Genomic DNA, 8,120 nt, shown 5'->3' with positions numbered 1-8,120 from the left:
GTCTCCGATCAAGCTTGGGGATTCGATTTGCCAATGTGAGGACCCTAATATGGTCGAAAATTGCAAGGGTCGCAATTTTATGACACTACAGTAGTAATGTTGTTGTAGTGTATATTGTGCAAAAAAGTAAAAATCAAAAAGCTATTTTTTCAAGATAGAGAATTATTTTATCATAGATTAGAGGTATTTATTGTAAACATTATTTATTTTATTTATTTCTCTTAAAACATTTTTTTTACAATTTAATTGCCTACATTATTCAAAGTGAAGTCTAAATTGTAAGAAACTATTCTATTGTTATTTTTAATCTATAATAATTGCTAAGGACAAGTTTAACCCTCACAAAATATGACTTAGTGATATCACATTTAAACTTTGCTAAATGGGTGTTTAGAAAAAGAAGCAAAAAGATATCAATGTATTCATATATTTTATAATATGATTTTATGCTCCTCGAACATTGTTATCATTTCTTTAATAGAATTATTTTTATATCTTTCTTTCATGCATTCTATTAAACAAACCCCATAAATCACAATTTTTCCTTAGTCATTCTCATTTTATCAGTTGTTGATTCATTTTTACATCAAACAAGAGACCACAATATTTTTACATTGTATTAACAATATATGTATAAACAAAATGAAATACTCTAGTTCAACATTTGTCAATACTAAATTCGTGTTTTGATCTATCACCTTGAGCTCTTAGATGAAATTTCATACTTAATATTTTGTTTGAAGGATGTAATATGTTGAGAGAAACAAAGAAATTATGTTATAGTGTGTGAATCTATGTCATATAGGAATTTCACTTATTTGTAAATTTGTTTTGGTTAGAATTATAAGGGACAACTAGGTTTTGTTCATTAGGTTGTAAAGTATATTATGCAGGTAAACCACACAATTGCAACCTTTAATAATTGTTTTTGTGTGAATCATTTATTAGTTCTAAATAAAGCTTCCTTTATGAGATCACATTTTGTGATCCATCATCAAGATGTAAGCAATGTGGTACAATTGCAGAGATTAGCTCTACACAAAGAAGTAACAATACCAAGGAATCTCCTAAAACTATTAATGATTGAACAAGTCCTAAATTAATTATTATTTTTTTAATACTATTGATATTTTGTGTTCAAGTAATTCTTACTATGCCTTTCTTAGTATGATTTTTTTTTTTATTGTTTTATCAGTTGTAATATAGCTTTACTAGTCTATTGTTTATTCGCTTTGACTTAATCAAGCAATTGATAGTTTTATTAAACAATTTTAACTTTATAGTTGTACATTGTAAAAAAAAATGAAACAAAAATTAATCTTTACTATGTTCTAAGCATTAATGTTTTGCTCTTATATTATTAATATTATTTTTTATATTATAATGATTATTGAAGAAGTTGAGAAACACAACTTCAGAGATCCCAAGAACACCTGCAAACAAAATACCTGTCCCAAGAGAAGAATGGAGGCAAAAAAACAATAATGGCTCTGAAGAAAAAGATTATCATTCAGAGAGGGAATTGAATAAAAAAGTACAATACAATCCTTATAAAAGGAGATTGTGCAACCCTAAAGAAACCCTAAAGGGATAATGTGTATTTAAAAATTAGAATAATTATTAAATACCTACAATATTATTAAATGCCTAAGTTGAGCTTAAGTGTATGATGAAGGAGCATCCTCGGTCGATGAGCAATCTTGCATCAACCAAAAACATTTCCTTTCAGTTTTGTTCTTGTTTAGTTATTTGTGTAGTTTCAATATTCTTACTGGTATGTACTGGTAGTTGCTTGTTCTTCGTGGCAGATCTTGTTTTTAGTTTCTTGGCCATTTCATGTGGTTGAACCCATATTTCTAGCTCATTTGGGTTCTTCTCTTTTCAATTATTGCTTCTAGTTGGCTATTTCTAGGTTCCCGCGACAGTTATTATGCTTACCGGTTGGTTTTCCTTCTTTACCAACGTGATTCTTGGTGTGTGGATCCATCTTGGGTCTTGTCCAATGTTCTTTGGTGTGTGGCCGACCTTCCTACTGAACCGCATTACTTGGTTGTTATTTTCCAAAAAGATTTCTAAATCTTACAGCCGACCTAATTACACGTTTCATTTTTTGCATTGGTGAATGTAATATTTTGAGGCTAACCCGGATATGTTCTGGTGGGTATAAATATGATGTTATGTAATTATTTGTAAGGGAAGAGGAAGTAGAACTTGTAATAGGGATTGAGATTCGAATGTTGTGATCTGGTTGATCTTTAGAGTCCCAGTTGGGTTGTTTCTGGCTTGAAGCCTGCATGTAACCGGTTAATTGTCGGATGTTCTTTGATGATAATATGATGATTACCGAAGGATTGCCAGAAGTTCTATCACTTGAATATGATCTGTTTATATGAATTTGTTATTTTTTCTTGATGTTTTTGTTGTGTCTCTCTTGCTGCATAAGTCAGTTGGCTCTTCTAAGGGTTTTTACCTGTTATGGCTACATCAATTGGTATCAGAGTTGGTTATGGACCGACTGGTGGAAGAATCATTTGCAAACACTGAGGGATTCTTTGAGGTCGATAGTTTGTCGATTGGAGGCAGGCTGTGTGTGTGTTCAATAGATCACCGATGGGAGGCAATTGAAACCGGTAGTCAAGTCGTCGAGTTGAGGCAGTTCCTTGGAGTGGAAGGAGAGATGACGATGAGGAGAACAAACCCCTAGATGGTAGAGCAGATGATGGAAGACTTCAAGAATGAAGTGAGGAATAAAATCTGGAATGCTTTGGTCGGTTTGTGAAGAAACCTTGATTTTGAGGATGAATATGAGGAATCCGGTGAAGAGCTTGAGGAAGCTGAAGGACCGAAAGATGAGAGAGAGGAAAGATTCCTAAGAGAAGTGGTGCAAGCAAGTAAAATGCATGAATTTGAGGTTTCTAACTTTATTGGAACGCTGAACCCATAGGATCTGATCAATTGGATCGAAGAGTTGGAGTACTACTTTGAGTTTGAGGATGTCAAGGACCCGCAGAGAGTCTGGTTGGCACAGACCAAGTTGAAAGGGCATGTTGCCTTGTGGTGGAAAGAGTTACAGAAAGACAGAGTGGAGAATGGTGAATTGAAGATCACCCGATGGAGACAGATGGTTGCGAGGTTGAAGGCCAAGTTCATATCGGGAGACTATGAACTGAAGTTGTTCAAGAAGTTGCAAAACCTAAAACATAGAAACGTGAATGTGAAGGAATATACTGAGGAATTCTACAAGATGGTAATCAGATCTAGACATAGAGATATTGACAGAGAAAAGGTAGTGAGGTACATAAATGGGCTTGCTTTTAACATTCAATATGAAATGAGTATTGTTGAAAATTTCAACAGTTGAAGAAGCTTACCAGTATGCTTTGAAGGTTGGGGAGAAGATGAGAAGAAGACAACCGAATCAGGGAAGGGAGAAATTCAAGATGAATGATAGTATGAAGAAATCGGTTGAAGAAGAGGAGTCAAAACCTAAGTGGAGTAAATAACCAGAAAAGAAGACACCAAGGAAGGGTAGCAACAGTACCCATAGAGAATTCCCTCGCAAATGCTTCAAGTCTGGAGAAACCGGACATAGATTCTATAAATGTAAGCAAGGAATGTCAAGAAGTTGTGTGGCAAGTAAAGAACTAGATGGTATCAAATTCGACCATGCACCAGAGCAAGGAGAATCCCTTATGTTCTGAAGAAAGGATACCAAATCTACTCAGAGGAAGAGTCTTTTCCGAATGGTATGCAAATCAGGTGGTAAGTGTTGCAAGCTCATTGTGGATAGTGAAATTATTGATAATTTATGAGGAGATGGTTAAGAAGCTGGGGTTGAAGAGCCTTGAGCATCCTTGTCCTTATGAGGTAAGTTGGTTACAAGATGATCATAAGATAGAGATAAAGGAGCAGTGTTGGGTGAGTTGCAATATTGGACCTTTCAGAGATGAAGTTTTATTTGATATTGTGTCAATGAATGTGTTGACGACTGTTTTGACACACCCACCAACAGTCAGGTAGCCAATGTGAACACTCACCACCTCTCCTGAAAAGCAATGAATTTTGGAAAACTCACTACCCCAAGGTCTCTATAGTTGGGTTGCGATGGTGATGGGTAACCCAATCGTTGATCTGGTTGTACTTGTAAAGGGGCCTGCTGGTTGGAACTAAATTTCGTTGGTTATGGATAACCACACTTCCTTTCTTTTTGTGTTTTTTATGGTTTAAGATTCTTTGGGAAATAAAATGTGAAGCGTAAAGCGGAACAAGAAAATAACAATAAAAACCAATATAATAACAACTTAATGAACTACTCAATTAGTTCCCTACAATCCAAGAATTTATCAAATATTATCTAAGTTAGCATTCAACAACGAACCTCCAGAAAACCTGCAAAATCATCAATTTCACAAATTTATGGAAATAAAATCATCAACAATATGGCCTATCACAATAATTCTCATACACCACTAACGTGCGCAATATGATTCATAAAGTGATAAACAAAAATATTAAACCACGTTGCTAACTCCAAATAATAGACGTTTACCAGATTACACATAATAGTTTGGTAGAATATAGATGTAGATCAGGCAATCTAGAAGCTGCTTCTCATATTAATCTCAATGAATGTATAACAAAAATAACTTAAACTTCTTTACAATCTGCAAAATATTCTAAAATCTCTAAGTGGGTCACAAATCATCAATTTGGGACCCTTACAAATGAATCCAACTTCTCAATTTATAGAAGTTCTCTGCCCTATTATCTAGGAAATAAACCTACCCTAATTTAAGAACTGAAACTAGGAGTCATGGTTAACTTGCAAGTTTCTGCCTTGACACTCCACTTAACAACTATGAAACAGGGACTGCATGAGCACTACGAAGACCATGCTGGGTGAGCCACATTTTCGTAGTCATGTAGAATTTCACTCAAAATTGGAACTTGAGTAGGAGCTGCAGCTGAAAATACAAGATTAAGGCTTTATGAAAAAGCTTTGCCATCTTTAGCAATTATGTGTTTATTCCTTATTTCTTTGTAAAAGCTCTATAATTATCAACTATACATGCAACTGCTTGAACTAGAGGATCAACTGCATGCTTCACTCTAAATTTACATTTCTTCAAAACTTCATCTACATGCATTCTCCCCTCCTCTAACTCCTTCACCGTGCCTGCCACCTCCTGACACTGAGTAATCATATATTTATACCTGTCCATGAGGGTGACATCAATCTAGGTCGAGGGTCCTAGGTGTTGCACCTCAAATGTATCCCACTGATCCAAAACTTGTTGCTGCTCCATTATTCCTGTATTAGCTAATCTGAGCCCAAAGGATCCTAGCATATCCTTTACAAAACTCTCATACGACAAAATTTCCCTAAGGAGAGGGTCCCAAATCTCCATCATATCCTTGATATACTGCTGAAGCATTTCAATCTTTAGCTCAAATATGTACACATATGACTTCAAGTTTTTGTAATTGTCACCCCCTAAAAGGTCCTCCTCCATTACCGTCTTTTACCCTAGCTACAATATCTTTTTCAAAATTTGGAATTGTTTACTGAAAATGTTCGACTTTCATTCCCATTATGTGGAACAGGAAGCCAAAGCTCCGCTTGCCTATACCGCCTTACGATATCTCTCCACAGTATTTTGCAAAAATAATCTTATCTTGGCCGCATTTACTTAGGCCCATGACTTGGCTGCAGTGGCCACCCGTCTCAACTCCATTAATGCTATTACTTCTTCCTCTAGCTGTGATGAGGTATAGGCAGGTCATCAGCTCTGCACAAGTCCAAGGGTTTGCTCATTTCAATTAGTAGCTACTTATATTGCCCTAGTTGCACTTTGAGCTCCATGTTGGAAGTATGCTCCTTCTCTACATGCCCTCTGACGATGCTCGTGGCTAACTCCAAAGTATCTAGCTCCGCCCACTTGGTTTGTTTGCCCAAACTTATCTGGGATATTTGATATTTAGAGGAATTTTTTCCCTTGGCTTGGGATGGAACTGCCACATCTACAATCACTTCACCAGAACCATTTTTGACAGATGATGAACAATTTTCAGCTTCTTAAGCTTTGTTGGCTCCTCGGTGATTACTTGTTGTAGAGTGACCTTAGGGAGCTCTTCTTCTCTTTTTCTTCTCAAAGGTAAACTCCAGCCATTGTGGTATATCTTCATCCTTGTCACCTTGATTTGACACTATATCCGTAGTCATAACATGGACCTCTGCCTGCTCCTCTGCTTCATCTCTGACTTCTATTTCTGTCTGCCCAGGGTCTTGAGGTGGGATAATTTGATGGGCTTGATTGGCTTGGAGAGCCTGTTGCTCAAGTAGCTCTCCTAGTTTGCCACTGACCTCCTCATTAAATGTTATATCTTTCCCACCTGCCTCTATTTCATCTTTCCCAACTGATATATCCTTGAGGAGGTCCTCTTGATCTTGAGGGGTTAGGACTAGTCTTTCATTTAATAGGTCTCCTGCCTCATCCCCTTCTTGCTCGCCTTCTAGCGGTCATTGTTGCTCAAGATCTTCTTTCTCCTAATCTGAATCTGACTCGATGTTTCTAACTTTTATCCCTTCAGTGGTAGACCTGAAGACTTGTACTTCAGGCTGCCCTGCGGGTATATTGACTGATGGTAGTAGAGGGGCGTTGGTGCCTGGAGCATGTATGGCATCTGTTGAAGGTGGTTGAGTAGGTACATCCTCAATAATTTATATATCTTCTTCTTGATATTGGGTACCCTCTCTTTTAGTATGTCCTATAGCCGTCCTTGGTGGGAGAACTTTGGCAAGTGATACCGCTCCCAATCAATCGGTCACTCTCGGGTCCGCTGCCTTCTTTAACAATTCAGACTTCCTCATCTTTTCTTGGAGTTTCTTGATTAAGTCCTTAGTACTTTCTTGAGGTTTGTCCTCTTCATCTGGATCAGTGGATGTATTTTGCCTTGAGGCCGACCTTGTCTTCCGAGCGTACTCCTTATGGCCCCTTAATTGAGGTATGCCTAAACTAGACTCCTTTTGTTTTGCCTTTGAGACACTGGGCCTTACCCTCTGGCCTAACCATTGCTTGTTCCTATTGATGACCACTTGAGAAACTTTTTCTATATTTTTGTCTTCACTTGCAGAACACTTTATTGGGGAGAGGGGCCTTTTATCTATCCCTCATTCCCTATAAACTAGATCAAGTAAATCCCCATCATCCCTAAGGTCTTTAGGGAGGTTAGTCTCAATTCCGAAATCTCTTACCTATGGCATAGATAACATGTTATAACTCTTCTCCCTAACCTCAAAACTATCTTGCAAGTTGGCCCAAAAGTCCTCCAAGTTGGGCTTGTGCCCCTCATATGCCTTAGGCATAGCTTGTTTAAGTTTCCCGTAGGGATCATAAAACTCCCTAGCATGATCATACTCCTTCAAGTTCAAATATTGAAGCTCTTGTTCTGCTAAGTTTTCTACTTGTATCTTAGAACATGCAAAGTACCCAATAGATATTGAGAAATCTATACCTGCTTTGTGTTTTGATGACAAAAGTGATTGTAGGCCCACAAGTTGCCTTACATACGCTAGCAAAATTATCCTAGCATTGCAATATCGAGGCAACAACATTGGGTTCCCTATGAATCCGCTAACCCTGATGTAAGTAGAGTGTGGGTTTTGGATGAACCAACATGCCCACTCTCGGATGATAGCCATGGCCTTCGAGCTAATCTGATATCCTACATCCCCTGTCAATTTGATTATTACTGGGAAGGCGAAGGCATCATTAACTCTCTTGAAATGAGCCTTTGCATTGGCTAGAGTGATTTGGGAATAATACTTCGATACCTTCTTTTGTCCTTCCTCCTCTCCCAATTGACCTTCTACCTGTAACCCTAGAAACTTTCCAGCTCTAGCAGCTACCCAGATGATGTATGATGTGAAAAAGAACTTTTGGGTATGCTGAACTTCTTTCATCTATTTGCAGATATTGTCAGAGAGGATTTGCGGCCAATCAAAGTATTGTTTCCCTATTAAAATAGTGCTCATGAATCGAAACATCTAGGGATGAAAATGCCTGCAATCCGACTTGCCAAAGGACCTACTAAGCATAATGATTTAGTCTATTTGGGGC

Source organism: Cryptomeria japonica, chromosome 1, assembly GCF_030272615.1.
Source record: "Cryptomeria japonica chromosome 1, Sugi_1.0, whole genome shotgun sequence".
Taxonomy (NCBI): Eukaryota; Viridiplantae; Streptophyta; class Pinopsida; order Cupressales; family Cupressaceae; genus Cryptomeria; species Cryptomeria japonica.
Note: the sequence above shows the minus strand (reverse complement) of the source record.